The 15,773-nt window shown below is 51.5% G+C and overlaps 1 protein-coding gene across 1 annotated transcript in view; it reads left to right on the top strand.

Annotated features, from left to right (window-relative positions):
* Nucleotides 1-7,074: 7,074 nt before the first annotated feature.
* The window catches only part of RPH3AL (rabphilin 3A like (without C2 domains)), a 142,188-nt gene continuing 133,489 nt past the window's right edge, over nucleotides 7,075-15,773 (top strand). Inside the window, exon 1 of the mRNA XM_017862823.1 lies at nucleotides 7,075-7,201. The gene's annotated coding sequence lies outside the window, so the exon portion shown is untranslated. The remainder of the gene's footprint in view (nucleotides 7,202-15,773) is intronic.

The following is a 15,773-nucleotide window of genomic DNA, read 5'->3' as shown; positions in this document are numbered from 1 at the left end:
TGAGGTCTGGGAGGTCACGCGGGAGGCACACGCAGAGGTCGGGCCTGGGAGGTCACGCGGGAGGCACACGCAGGGGTGAGGTCTGGGAGGTCACATGGGAGGCACACGCAGGGGTGAGGTCTGGGAGGTCACGTGGGAGGCACACGCAGGGGTGAGGTCTGGGAGGTCACGCGGGAGGCACACGCAGGGGTCTAGGCTGTGAGGTCACGTGGGAGGCACACGCAGGGGTCTAGGCTGTGAGGTCACGCGGGAGGCACACGCAGGGGTCTAGGCTGTGAGGTCACGCGGGAGGCACACGCAGGGGTCGGGCCTCGGAGGTCACGTGGGAGGCACACGCAGGGGTGAGGTCTGGGAGGTCATGCAGGAGGCACATGCAGGGGTCGGCTGCCCCAGGGCCCCACGGTTTCCAGCCTTGGCCTGTCCTCTCTCACCTGGCCCACGGGCGATGTGTGCTGTGCTGGCGTTTCTGCAGAGGACAGTGTGGTCAGGGGACTGCCGCGGGCTGTCAGAGCCCCAGCCCTTTGCTCCATACCAGGGCAGCCGTTTCCAGTCCTGGGGGTCACCACTGATCTTGGCTGGGGCTTGCTGTCTTGTGAGGAGAAGCAAGGAATCGAAGTCCTTCAGTCAGACGCTGCTCTCAGACATCAGACGGGCAGGACACTCTGAATGCAGATGTGGGTTCTGAGGGCTCCTTTCTCTTTGAATTTCTGCAGCATTTAGTAGGAGGCCGTGCGGTTTGGTGTCTTATTATTTATGGTCGAATGCGGGCTGCCTGGAGCGTCGTCTCCAATACTAATAATGACGCCAGCGTTGTGCATGAAGCTGGTGTTGACGGCACAGTCAGGAACCTCCTGTGTAATTTCTGTTACCACCAGGGGAAGTGAGCCGCGCAGAAGAGATGATAGACATGTAAGAGTTGATAAAGCCTCAGACTGGCCGGGGTAAGGACTTGCGAGTGTGTGTGTTTAACTCGTTTCCCTTCACAGTCACGTCGCTGGTCCGAGCTGGGACTGAGAGTCTGGCTTCTGATCTCTTAATTCCATACTCTGTTCACGACAGAGTGCAGCTAACTATATTCTGAATTCTCTCAGCAAAGGCTGTCTTATTCTTCCCTGGTATTTCCTGTCTGTCATCTATCCGTCTATTCATTTATTCCTCTATCTTGTTCCATAAATGGATTGAGGTTGCTTACAAGATTATATTTATAACTCTCTCTATATTTGATGCATATAAGAAATATAGAGGCTGGGTGTGGTGGCCCGTGCCTGTAATCCCAGCACTCTGGGAAGCTGAGGCGAGAGGATTGCCTGAGCCCAGGAGTTCAAGACCAGCGTAGGCAACATAGTGAGACCCTGTCTCTTTTTTCTTAAAAAAGATATATTCATAGACAAAAGGTAAAGTAGGTATTACATACCGGACCTATGTGTAGATATTTTATGTTGATATATGTGTGTATGTCTGTTTATATATGTCTATACATATATGTGTGTATGTTTATGTACATGTAACTAAATAGAAATCATAAAAATAAGATCAGGAAAGACATAGATGTAGATTATCTAGAAGGTTGAAGCCAGGGGGAGTGTGAGACCCCCTATTCGGGCCATCGAGCTGTATACACTTTGCTGTATTTGGGCCACACATTTAGCTCTGAGCTAATGAGCAGTTGAGGCAGGAAAAAAAAATCAGTGACCTGGTTCACGTGGTCCATAAGGAAAGGGCAGCAGATGCGAATGCTCGTCCAGGCAATTAGACCTGAAGGAGATTTCTTGCCTGAGTGGTCATTTGTGGGGCCCTGGGTGACAAGGAAAATACGTGGCAAATGTGCCTCTGTGTCTTCTGCCGTCCCCTGATAGACACCACCAATCCGTCAGGGCTGGTCCCCCCGAGTGCAGAGGTGGCCTCGCTGGGCTTCTGGGCCTGGTGCTCTGGGGGTGGAGTCTGCAGGGAGGCAAAACCCGCTTGCTCTGCAGCCCCAGGGCTGCTGGTGATGTCAGGGAGGCCGTGAGGGGTTCCGAGCGGAGATCCTCTCAAGTCCTGGCGAGCGTCTCTGCACGGGTGACACGGGTGGGGCCCGTAGGAGGCGTGAGGGCTGGAAAATGCCTCTGGTTGCCAGTCGGAGTGATCCATCAGGGTGACAAGGGTGGGGAAGTTGTGTCTGGAGCGACACGGGGCACACGCTCGGGATTTCTGGCTTGTTAACCACTCATTTGTTCCACACATGTTTAGCAAACACCAATTATGTGCCTGGAGAGCTGCCCGACTCACTCTGCTCACCCCTCTGGCCCCAGTTGAATGTTGCTTTCTCAGAGTCTCCTCCCCCACCTCCTCTGTCTGCACTGACGCTCGCCTCTCCATCACCTCCAGCTTTCTATCCCAGCCTATATCGCCACTTGTCCTGACGTATTTACTGGTGTTTACTTGCGTCATGTTTTTTTTTCTCTCCGAGATGGGAGTTCCAGGATGGCAGGGACAGTGTCTGTCTTGCTCATCATTGTGTCCCCAGTCCTAGCGGGCGGTCTAGCACATAGGAGGCGCTCAGTTAGTATTTGTGGAATGAATGAACGGAAGAATAAAAGGATACAGAGATGAGTCCGGGAGAAGATAAGCACATAAACAAATACAGCATAAGCTCAGTATGAAGGAAAGGGACAGGCAACTAGTAGTTATGGGAGTCTGGGGTGAGAGAGGCGCCTTCCAGGAGGGTGGGGAGGTCAAGAAAGGCCTCCCGGTGGAGGATGTTTGCTGGGTCCAGAAGGATTCGGTGGAGGGAGGGGCACCTGGGGCCCTGGGGATAGCAGGAGCAAAGGCAGAGGCAGACCTGGAGGGGAGAAGAACCGGATTTTGCTTGAGGTGCCCCTAGGGTGGTGGTGGGGAAGAGCGGCCACCCAGGAAGGGTGGATCTGAGGCGGCTGCAGGAGCTCCGCATAGCAGACCAGCTGGGCAGGATGGGGAGAAGCAGAGATGAGTGGAGTGCAGGGTGAGAGGGGCTTCGGGTAGGCAGGGCAGGAGAAAGAAGAGCTGGGGGAACCGGGCAGGCCTGAGTGTGGCCCGGGGGTGGTGGAGGCAATACCCTGCGAGAATGCACAGCCTTTACTCCCCAGCTCGGTTTATATCCTGCCTCTCCCACGCCTGTTGGTGCTTGGGGACTGCTCTCTGGCAGGCCCTGGCCCCAGGACCCCACCCCAGCCCCAGCTATGCCAGCTGTCTTCCCACTGGCCTGGCCCAGCCATCCAGAAAGGCTTCATGCAGCCAGTTGTGCAGGGAACACCATTCCCCACACATTACTAATGTTAAAATATGCATCGATCACATCTGTAGCATGTCATTTGAGCACACCTTCTTTTAATGCTCTGATTTTGCAATGATAGGTTTATTTTCTTCATTTCTCTTGAGCTTTTAAAGGTGTTTTCTGTCACTCAGCTGAGGACTTTAAATTTCCTGTTTATATCAGTTATCACATTATTTCATATACGAGTCATTCAGCTTAGCCCTTTTTGGTTCCTTCTTGCACCTCTTACGTGTGGATTTATTAGGCAATTCAGCCACCTACTTTCATGTGCAGACTCAGCTGGTGAGATTTTACCTGGAAGGGTGAGGACATGTCATGGCCACGGGGCCCTGTTGCTCGCAGTCCCTGGGTCAGAGGATGGTGGCGGATGGGCGGGTGCTAAGGATGCACACACTGCCCTCTGGTTAGCGCCGAAGGTTCTCCTGTCAGACGCGAGGCTTCCCGTGTTCTTTCTGCCTGCGCTAGTGTCGAAGACCAGCAAACATGAGATGGTCCGACGTGGACTATGGAGCCTGAATGGAGAGCCTGGGGTGCAAGCCCGGATCTGGGATACCCTGGGACAGAGATGTCCCTGCAGATGTGGATGAGCGGGTGAAGACTAAGGGAGCAGGTCACACGTGGTGACAGACAGGAGAGGCTGCTGTGCCATCCAGGGGTCGTGGAAGGAACTCCTGTGGGGAGATTCCCTTCAGCTGTGTGGCTGCATCCGCACAAACACTGGTGCCTGGAAGGGGGGCAGCGCTGGCCTGTGTCTCTGGGCCCAACTGCCACTGGCACAGGCCTCCGAAGGGGCAGGAGCAGGAGAAGGAGCAGAAAGCTAACATCAGGGCTCATGCTGTGCCCATGAAGACGTCAGGCACGTGTTAGTATGTGAGGTGTGTGGTCTCCCGTGAGGACGTCGGGCACGTGTTAGTATGTGAGGTGTGTGGTCTCCCGTGAGGACGTCGGGCACGTGTTAGTATGTGTGGTGTGTGGTCTCCCGTGAGGACGTCGGGCACGTGTTAGTATGTGTAGTGTGCTGTTTCTAGGCGGAGCCAGGTGGCTACTGGCCATCTCAAGCCAGTGCTGTGCTTCCTGTCCCAGACAGTGGGTTTATTTCACAGGAACTCTGGCAAGACCCCAGGAGGACTCTGTACGGCTGGGTCTGGGTCACATGCCCAGCCCTGAGCCAATTACCCTGCCTGGGGGGTAGGGCTATTCTAATTGGTTATCCTCATCACGTTCACCCAGGAAGAGGAGGAAGGAGGGGCCTTTTCTCTTGCCCGGGAGGACTGGGCATGACTACTTGGACCTGAAGAGTTATTCTCAAAGAAAGGAAAGGAATGCTGGGTAGACAAAATACATGCCCATTGCAGAACAGCAGCCGGGGCCCCCGGCCTTGGCTTTGGTGAAGGCGGTAGGTGCACAGCTGTCTGGACCCCGGAGCTCAGTGCGAGGGGTATAAAGTTGTGAAGGTGCCGTCTGCATAGCAGTGTGGCCGCGTTCTGCCATTCTCAGCTGTGCAGAGGACAAACGCTCAGGCCTCTTCGCACCTTCGTGACTGGTGCCCCCTGGACCTTCACGCAGAGCTGGCCTTTCTGTGAAGCAACCTCTGGCACACGTGGAAACCAGCCTCTCGCGGCCATGCCTGCCCCAGGGGCCGACCGAGATCAGCTCCGGTCGCCGACACAGTCCTCCCGTCTCTCTGGCCTCTGGTCTCTGGATCCGCACGTCTGGCCTTGACGTCTGCATCGAGCCCCTGTCCCTGCTGGGTTCAAGTCTCTTTTCCAGAAGCTTGACTTGGCTCAAGCATCTGCTTGATTTGGTGTCACTTGCGTTTCTGAACTTGGTCCTCCTGGCCTGTGGTCCTGCCAGGGGAAGAGCAGAGTGGCCAGGCTGGGCCCTGGCAAAGGAGGCGTCTCTGCTGCACACACGGCACACGTGCAGGACGAAGACCAGCTGATTGCCTGCACGCCTGGGGGTGTGTGTGATCCCGCTCACTCAGAGATGGCTGCTAGCACATTCCACCCTTTCTTTCTTTTCTTTTCTTTTCTTTTTTTTTTTGATACGGAGTCTCCCTCTGTGTCACCCAGGCTGGAGTGCAATGGCACGATCTTGGCTCACTGCAAGCTCCGCCTCCTGGGTTCAAGCAATTCTCCTGCTTCAGCCTCCAGAGTAGCTGGGACGACAGGCGTCCACGACCATGCCTGGCTAAGCCTCGGCCTCCCAAGGTGCTAGGGTTACAGGCGTGAGCCATTGTGCCTGGCCTCCCTATGAATTTTATTTTATTTCTTAAATTTTTTTTTTTTTTTTTTCGAGGTGGAGTCTCGCTCTGTTGCCCGGGCTGGAGTGCAGTGGCCAGATCTCAGCTCACTGCAAGCTCCGCCTCCCGGGTTTACACCATTCTCCTGCCTCAGCCTCCCAAGTAGCTGGGACTACAGGTGCCCGCCACCTCGTCCAGCTAGTTTTGTATTTTAGTAGAGATGGGGTTTCACTGTGTTAGCCAGGATGGTCTTGATCTCCTGACCTCGTGATCCGCCCGTCTCAGCCTCCCAAAGTGCTGGGATTACAGGCTTGAGCCACTGCACGCGGCCTTATTTTTTAAATTTTAAGACAAGGTCTCACTCTGTCACCTAGGCTGGAGTACGGTGGCTAGATCATGGCTCACAGCAGCCTCAAACTCCTGGGCTCAAGCCCCCCTCCCACCTCAGCCTCCTGAATGGCTGGGGCTACACCATTGCCACCGTGCCCAGCTAATTTTTGTGTTTTTAGTAGAGATGGGGTTTCACCATGTTGGCCAGGCTGGTCTCGAACCCCTGACCTCAAGTGATCCGCCCGCCTCAGCCTCCTGAGTAGCTGGGGTTACAGGCATGAGCCACCACACCGGCCTCCTTCCACCCTTTCATATAACCAGAAGCACATATCAGCACTTCTCAACGTTTTTACTGCAGGATTTTTTATTCAAATGAAATCTTACCTGGAAGCCTGATAGATGAAGAAGAAAAAGCTGAGTTGCTCTGGATTGAGCTGTAATAAGCCCCCTTGTTCCCAGCCCCCTCCTTCTACCTGTACAGTCCTGAAGAGGTACCCGGCACCCCTGGCTCCTTGGAACCCGGTTTGAGAGCCTCTTGGCGATTATATCCATCTGTCTGTCTCTCTCTCGGCAGCACCTGCTGCTCCCATGGGGATACGTTGCTGATGATGTTTTGTTTTTTTTTTAAGCATCAAAACATTTTCTTTTTTCCATCAGTAGCTTGTTTGCACCATGAAAAGGTCAACAAAGAGATCCTTGTCATCCTCCTTCTCTCTGCAGGAGGACGTCAGGCTCTAAACGCTCCCTCGCTGTGCCAGGGTTCATTTCATTACCCTTGTCCTCCTGGAGGCACCTCCGGGAAGCTGTTCCGTTTGCACGTCTGTCAGGTTATCTGTGCTTCAGTTTGCCTTCCTCCTGAAGAGCCGCCCCCAGCAGGGGCCCCGGTCCAGGCAGCCGGGGCTTCGGGAAGCCATGGGATGCTGACGCCCCGGCCCCACCTCCACTGCTGTAAGGACTATATTGAATGCCTTTTCAGAAAATGTGCCCTTTCTAACCAAAAAAAAAAAAAATGCTTGAAATGTGTAAAAGTGGCCAGACGAACATTCCCACGCAGAGGGCTGCCCTCTAAGAGGAAGCGTCCCAAGTCTGCTCAGTTTTGGACGACATGACTTGGGGACATGGTGGGGCCTTGCCTGCCTTGCGTCCACTAGGGGAATCCAGGCCTTGGTTTGGCTCCAGCTGGGCCTGCCTGGTGGCTGCCACTTATTGACTTAAGTTCCAGTGATTCAGCTCCTCATCAGGAGCGCCGCGGGTCTCCCCTGACAGCGGTGGTGGGAGGGAGAGCGGCCTCCTCCTCCCTGTGCGGGGCCTTGTCTGGGTGAAGCCCCTCCGTTCCGGTAGGTGTCTGGGTCTCATGGCTCCCCCTGGAGCATTGAAACATTGGAAGACGCCTCTGTTTTCCTGGAGTCGGGGCCCAGTTCATGCAGGGGTTCTCCCAGAACTTTGCTAACTTCCGGGGAAAAGGCTTGTGTCTGTGCTGGGAGAGCGTCTGGTTAATCGTTGACTGGAAACTTGCTTTTCCAGGCTGCCCCAGGTCCTCAAGAGGCAGCCGGGGCTGGAGAACAGGCCTCGTGCCCCGCTGGTGCCTCCAGTGCTCTTTCTGTGTGGTCCTTTGAAACACCCCAGTGGACAGAGATGGATTTGGGGGTGCAGGGCAGTGGGGTTGTGTGCTAGCAGCAGATGGGCCTGGGGTCAGGCAGACAATGGGGGCCACACAGCTGAGCAGACCAGAACATGCTGCTTGTGTTATGCCCTGGGCAGGACCGGCTCAGGGGCTGCAGGCTCTGTGCTCCCTCCCCTGGGATACTCACCTTTGGTGACAAGTCCCCAGATAACTGTGAGATGGGGCCAAAACCCCAAGGGCCCCAAAGCAAAAAAATAAAGTGCCAAGGCCACGTGTCTTAGAGCAGGAGGGGATTTTTGAAGACTTTAGAAGGCCGCTTGGCCAGCGGACTTGGTCAGGAGCAACTGTCAGGACTCAGCACTCCCCAAACGCATATGCAGGGGCCCGTTCCAGGACCCTTGCCCCTCGAGGTGCTGTTCCATTTACAACCTATATATACATTTACCTCGTCAGGCACACAGACAGGCATTTCAATGTTTTCCTGTTGATTTATTTTCATGTGTAGTAGAGCATAACTTGTTTTTTTTCAGTTGCCTTCTATTTATGGCATATGGGATGGTTTTCTATTTATGGTGGAGATACGAAGTTTCCTTTGAAAATAAATTTGTTCAAGTAAAAGAGTGGGTTGCTTTAAAGGGAAATATTAAGTAAAGAATAGTACGGGAGCCACACGGGGATGGCAGGTGGCACGGGGATGCCTGCACTTTGGAAATTGCATGCTGGAGGAATTCAGAGATGAGAAAAAGAAAGGCTCATGGAAGAGACAGGTGGGGTGCGGGAGGAGTGGAACCCAGCTAGGTGGAGCTGGGAGGTGAGTCTGTACTTGTAGGTCCAGAAATGTGGGCACGATTCTTGGTGTGATCTATTTTGGCTGCAGCAGGCGAGTCCTGCAGAGAAGAGAGGGTAGCGTGGGACTGTATTGTGGAGGACCGTCAGTCTCAGGGTGTGGCCTCTGAACTTTTCAGGAAGCAGTGGGAGCCGTTGAGGGTGCTTGAGGAGGGGAGTGTTTCTTGACCGTCCTTGAAGAGTCTCGTTTTACCAGGACTGAAAGCAGATCACCAGTCAAGGGCCCAAGTAGAGAAGGTTTCAGAAGCCAGACTAGGGCCATAGCCAAAGACAAGCCACCCAGGCCATCTATTAGTGGCTTGGAGTGCAGCCTAGAGGCGCTGGAGAGAGGCGGGTCAGAGGTGGGTGAGCTGAGCCCTGGCCCTCTGTGGGGAGGCCGCGGGTGATGGGCGGGTCAGAAGTTGTGCATGGAGTCCTAGAAGGGAGGGGCATCTTCTGCCTGGGCTGGGAGGAGATGGTAAGAGCTACTCAGTGACCTCTTCCTGGAGTCTCCTGGCCTAGCACGGAGTGTTCTGGAATGTTCTGGGGGAAGTGGGTGCGGTCAGCTGAAGGAAGCTCCTCTCTGGGCCAGAGTTCATGCGGGAGGAGGAAGCCTGCTGTTTCCTGCCCTCTGGTTTGGCCCAGATGGCCTTGGCTGACGGCCCCAGGCCAAGATTTCATTCATCATCAGGGTCTGCAGTTGTTTTAACCTCCCATTTCATCCTTTTAGTGTGGAGAAGTTCACCAGCATTCAGGGACCAGCTTGGTTTAAGAAACAGGTTTGTTTTGTTTTGTTTTGTGAGGGCCTGCTACATACCAGATACTGTGTTTGGACCTGTTTTTTTTTTTTTTGAGATGGGGTCTCGCTGTGTTGCCAGGCTGGAGTGCAATGGCGTGAACTCAGCTCATTGCAACCTCCGCCTCCTGGGTTTAAGTCATTCCCCTGCCTCAGCCTCCTCAGTAGCTGCGATTACAGGCGCCTGCCACCACGCCCAGCTAACTTTTGTATTTTTAGTAGAGATGGGGTTTCACCATGTTGGTCAGGACGGTCTCAATCTCTTGACCTCATGATCCGCCCGCCTCGGCCCCCCAAAGTACTGGGATTACAGGCGTGAGCCACCACGCCCGGATAATTTTTGTATTTTTAGTAGAGATGGGGCCATTATGTTGGCCAGGCTGGTCTCAATCTCGTGATCTGCCCGCCTCAGCCTCCTGAAGTGCTAGGATTACAGGCGTGAGCCACCGCGCCCAGCCTGGAACTTTTACTCTGTTACCACAATTCACTATGGACAAAACCTGTTGAGAAATGTATTATTTATTACCTCTGTCGTACAGAGGAAAAAATGGAGTGGAGGGACATGTAACAAGCCCCAAAGCAAACCACTGGTGAGCTGTAGAGTCCAATTGCAAACTCACGCCTCTGAAAAGGAGGCCGTGTCTGCAGTAGTGGACACGCTGTTTAACTTGGAGGAAGCTAATTGGCCTCTGTGCTCCTGTGTGTGGGTGTGGGCTGTCCCTGCAGTGTGCTGGACACATCTGTAGTATCGGGGTGCTGATGGCACTCGCTGGGATTGCAGTGGAGATGGTGAGTGATGATATAGGTAAGGTGTTATAGAAATGTCAGGTATTGCTGCTATTACTACATAAAACCAGAGTTACAGAATCCTGGACTCGATTTTACTGGAAGACATTTTTGGAAGGAATATCTCTTAGGGTGGAGAAGAAGCATTATTCTCATTAAATTGAATTAATTAATTAGTACATTTTTGACATTTATTTCTATTAAAAAGTTTTTTTTATACAGATGGGGTCTTGCTACATTGCCCAGGTTGGTCTCGAACTCCTGGCCTCAAGCAGTCCTTCCACTTTGGCCTCCTAAAGGGTTGGGATTACAGGCGTGGTCCACTGTGCCCAGTCATTTTAATTTTAAAAATCATCAATATATGGTGGGATAGAATGTGAATTTAACCTTAAAGCCGTTTGGAGTTTGGGCTGGTGATTTCTGGGCACGCTCTTGGCCCCTGGATGTTGGGAGATGTGGATGACATGGGGAAGGGGAGGGTCTGTTCACTTTCCTCTCTTTTCAGCCTGACTTCAGTGAAAGCTTGAGGTGCACTTGGCTATTTCCACGGCTTCGACATTCCCAGCTCTGCCCAAGATGGTGCCAGCGAGCTGTGACCTCAGGGCAGTCACTCACCTGCCCAGACCAGTTTCCCTCCTGCCCAGCTACCCTAGTTCCCTGAGTGAGTTTCCTCTTCCTTTCTGGCACTTCTGAGAGGACAGTTCTCTCCCTGGAATGCCGCCTTCTGCCTGCCAAGTCGCTCCTTTTCCCTCTGAGCCCTGCACCACATTCTTCTCTGAAGCCCTCTGGGACTGCCACAGGGCAAGATCTTCCCTGCGCCTTCTCTTGGCTCCCAGTGTTCTTTGCATGGCCCCAGCATTTATTGGAGCCACTGTCCGAGTCATTGGGGATTCATCTCGTGCACCGTGCAGTATGCACTGGCTCTTCGGAGGCAGCACAATGGAGGTGACCCTTCTCCCCGTGCACCTTCCAGAGACTGACACGTCAACAAAGAAATAAACGCAGATTCCAACTGTGGTGCCTGTGATGAAGAATAAGAATTGGGGCCCAGTATTTGTCGAGCTTTCAGTGTTCTGCACTCCCAAGGGAGGGCTACGTGGTGGGGATAGAGCACAGGCATGGACAGTACGTACCTTCCTCCTTTAGCAAACAGAGATGACGAGCTCCTGTGGTTAATCCACACAAAAGCGTTCGGGACGGTGTGACACCCAAAGGTAATATTAGTGGCATGGCAAGATTCTTCCCCATTGATGACGATGGGTGTGGTATTTTTTTTCTCTATGAAGAAGAAAATTTAAAATTTTTTCATTGCCTTTGGTAGCACTTTTTTGTTTTTTTGAACAGTGTTAGGATTACAGAAAAGAATTGAACAAGAAGTACAGACTTCCCGTCTCAGCTTTTATCTCTTTCAATTTCCCATGGTTAACATCTCTCTTTGGTGTGGTACATTTGTTACAATAAATGTGGTAATACTGATACATTATTATTAACCAAGGTGTATAGTGTACACTTAGGGTTCTATCTTGGAGGTGTAGGTTCTATGGGCTTCAAAAAATGTGTAAAGACATGTGTAGAGAATAATAACTTCACTGCCTTCAAAATCCCCTGCAATCCATTTCCTCGTTTTTCCTGTTCCATCCCCAAATCCTTGGTCTTTTTGTTGTCTCCATAGTTTGGCTTTTTTCAGAATGTAATAGACATAGTTGGAACCGTGCGTAAGTAGCCCTTTCAGACTGGTTTCCTTCTCTTAGCAGTACGCATGTAAGATTCCTCCATGTCTGTCTGTGGCTTGCCAGCTCTTTTTTTTTTTTTTTTTAAACTCCTTGCAGAGAAGGGTTACCCTATAGACAGTGTGCCCAGAGTAGCCTCATTTTCTTTTCTTTTCTTTTTTTTTTTTTTTGAGACGGAGTCTCGCTCTGTCACCCAGGCTGGAGTGCAGTGGCCGGATCTCAGCTCACTGCAAGCTCCGCCTCCCAGGTTCACGCCATTCTCCTGTCTCAGCCTCCCGAGTAGCTGGGACTACAGGTGCGTCCCACCACGCCTGGCTAGTTTTTTGTATTTTTTTAGTAGAGACGTGCTTTCACCATGTTAGCCAGGATGGTCTCAATCTCCTGACCTTGTGATCCGCCCGTCTCAGCCTCCCATAGTGCTGAGATTACAGGTTTGAGTCACCACGCCCGGCCCATTTTTCTTTTAATTAAAATAATTTTTTTTTTTTTTTTTTTTTTGTAGAGACGGGATTTCACTATTATGCCCAGGCTGGTCTTGAATTCCTAGCCTCAAGTAATCCTTCCACCTCGGCCTCCTAAAATGCTGGGATTACAGGCATGAGCCATCCTGCCCAACCCTACTAGCTCATTTTTTTAAATCGCTGAATTATGTTTCATCGTATGAATATATGGTACCATATTTTGTTTATTCACTTGATGGACATATTGGTTGCTTCCAAGTTTTTGCAACTATGAATAAATATTTAGTCAACATGAGGGTGCCGGTTCTTGAACAGAGATAACTGTTCAGTTCATTTGCATAAATGGTCAGTTCATTTACATAAGCGGTCAGTTCATTTGCATATATCAAGAAATGTGCTTGCTGGATCCTGCGGTAAGAGTATAGTCAACTTTGTAACAAAATACCTTCCCAAGTGGCTGTACTAGTGTTTTGTTTTTGGAACGGATTCTTGTTCTGTCACCCAGGCTGGAGCTGAGTGTGATTGTCCAGTCACTGCTCCCTGCCGCCTCGAGCTCCGGGGCTCAAGCCATCCTCCCATCTCAGCCTCCCGAGGAGCTGGGACTGTGGGCATGTGCCCTCACGGCTGGCTAAACATGTTTTTATTTTTCATAGATACGGAGTCCCACTGTGCTGCCCGGGTTGGCTGTGCCGTTTTGCAGTGTTTTGAGGGTTCCTGTTGCCGCACATCCTCACCAGCATTTGGTGATGTCAGTGTCACCAGCATTTGGTGATGTCAGTGTTTCGAATCTGGGCTGTTCTAATAGGTGTGTAGTAGTATCTTGTTTTAATTTGCAATTCTCTAATTACATATCATGTTGGGCATCTTTTCATTGGCTTGTTTGCCATGTGTATATCTTCAGTGAAGTGTCTGTTGTTTGTTTTCTTATTTTTGACAAAATAGTGTTTTTCTATTTAGAATCTTATCTGTTGTCTCTGACTTACCTGAAAGGAGAAGGAAAAAAGATTATGTGTGTACACGGGATGGCTATGAAATGGTGTGGCTGTGTCCCCACCCAAATCTCATCTTGCACTCCCACCTGTTGTGGGAGGGACCTGGTGGGAGGTCACTGAATCACGGGGGCAGGTCGTTCCCGTGCTGTTCTCGTGATAGTCGGTAAGTCTCACGAGAGCCGATGGTTCTATAGGGGGGCATTTCCCTGCGCGAGCTCCCTCTTTTCCTGCCGCCATCCACGTAAGATGTGACTTGCTCCTCCTTGTCTTCCACCATGGTTGTGAGGCTTCCGCAGCCACGTGGAACTGTAAGTCCATTAAACCTCTTTCTTTGGTAAATTGCCCAGTCTCGGGTAGGCCTTAGCAGCAGCATGAAAACGGACTAATACAACTGCGATGGGGAAAGGCCCCAAACACACATCGTTCTGTCCAGCACAGAGTACCATGAAGTGTGAGAAGTTGGACTACGCTTGTGGTTAAGAGCTTATGCTTGGAGTTCAAATCCTGGACCTTTGTCACTTACCAGCTGTCATTCACCTCTCTGAGCCTCAGTTTGCTCACCTGTACAATGGGGGTGTTAAAACCTGCCTCACAGGGTTACTTCAAAAGATAAAGGAGATGATTCCATAAAGCACTTGGCACTAAGCCTGGCAAATGGTAAGCCCTCAATGGTGGTTCTCCTAATTGGTCATTGTCAGACAAACCTTTCACCTCCCCCGTGTGACATTTTGTGTTTCCCTTATGTCCTGGTCTTTGAGACTCAGAGCGCACTAGCATCCCATGTGTCCTTACAGTGCAAAGTCGATGTGTGTGTGCAGACGGGGAGCACGTATGCCCCAGCAGGGTGTGTGTGCAGACGGGGAGCACGCATGCCCCAGTAGGGTGTGCACGCAGATGGGGAGCACGCATGCCCCAGCGGGGTGTGTGCAGACGGGGAGCACGCATGCCCCAGCAGGGTGTGCACGCAGATGGGGAGCACGCATGCCCCAGCAGGCACCCACTTCTCAGCCTCAGGGCACTGCTCCTGGCCTCCTGTCACTTGCCCCAGGACTCAGTTCTGCAGCCAGTCCTGGGTGGCTGTTTCTCTTTCCCCCAGTCTGGCTATACAGGTGTAGAAACCCCAGCGATCCCCCTTCCAGCTTCTCTGAGCACAAACCCCTGGTGGGTTTGTTTGAGGAAGTTCCTGCTAATGGCAATGAGAAGTTAGAGAGGTGGGAAAGTGACCAGGCAGATGGAGTCCTCACAGCAGTGGCTGTAGACTTGCCAGCTACTGGCACCTTTGCGGATGGGATTTAGGGTGTTGTGCTTGTTTGTTTGCCTTTGAGACAGAGATTCACTCTGTTGCCCAACCTGGAGTGCAGTGGTATGATCACAGCTCTCTGCAGCCTTAACCTCCCTAGGCTCAGGTGACCCTCCTACCTCAGCCTCCCAAGTAGCTGGGATTACAGGTGCATGGCACTGAGCCCAGCTAATTTTTTCTTTGTGTGCGTGTTTTTTATTTTTTTATTTTTTTATTTTTTTATTTTTTTATTTTTCCAGAGACAAGGTTTCACCATGTTGCCCAGGCTGGTTTCAAACTCCTGGGCTCAATGGATCCTCCCTCCTTGGCCTCCCAAAATGCTGGGACTACAGACTAGGATGGTTTTTGATATGGCCTCACCAAAGGTCTCCTGCCTCTCTCAGCAAGGCCACGTGGCCTTTCCCCTCATGCTGATTCCTCTTCCCAGTAGATACACTTTCTATTCATCAGGCCTCCTGCCCAGATGTGAGCCCCTCTGGGCATTTCCCACAATACAGAAGAGGATGATGGTGAGGGTAGTGATGATTGATGGTGACAATGCCTGATGGTGGTGAATATGATGATGGTGACAGTGATGGTGATGATAGTGATGACTGTGATGGTGATTGACAATGATGGTGATGATGATGAGGGTGATGATAGTGGTGTTGGTGATGATGATGGTAATGATGATGGTGATGACAGTGATGATGACAATGTCTGATGGTGGTGATGGTGATGATGACTGATGGAGGTGAATATGATGATGATGGTGACAGTGGTGGTGATGATAGTGATGGTGGTGATGATGATGAGGGTGATGATAGTGGTATTGGTGATGGTGGTGACAGAGATGACAGTGATGGTGATGGTAATGATGATGTCTGATGGTGATGATGGTGATGATGACTGATGGAGGTGAATATGATGATGATGGTGGCACTGATGGTGATAGCGATGATGGTGTTGGTGATGATGATGACACTGATGGTGATGATGATGATAATAATGTCTGATGGTGGTGATGGTGATGACGACTGATGGTGATGATGGTGAATTTGATGGTGATGATGACAATGATGGTGATGATGGTGATGGTGCTGATGTTGGTGAATATGATGTTGGTGACAGTGATGGTGATGATGGTGATGATGGTGAGGGTGATGATAGTGGTATTGGTGACGATGATGGTGATGGTGGTGACAGAGATGACAGTGATGGTGATGGTGGTGATGGTGATGATGACTGATGATGTCAGGAGGTGAATATGATGATGGTGACAGTGATGGTGATGATAGTGATGGTGGTGAATATGATGATGCTGGTGACAGTGATGGTGATGGGGTGATGATGGTGATGACAGTGATGATGACAATGTCTGATGGTGGTGATGGTGATGATGACTGATGATGTCAG

This window comes from Rhinopithecus bieti, unplaced genomic scaffold (genome assembly GCF_001698545.2).
Source record: "Rhinopithecus bieti isolate Rb0 unplaced genomic scaffold, ASM169854v2 scaffold_22, whole genome shotgun sequence".
Classification (NCBI taxonomy): Eukaryota; Metazoa; Chordata; class Mammalia; order Primates; family Cercopithecidae; genus Rhinopithecus; species Rhinopithecus bieti.
The sequence above is the reverse complement of the archived record's forward strand: the minus strand, read 5'-3'. Positions and strand labels throughout refer to the sequence as shown.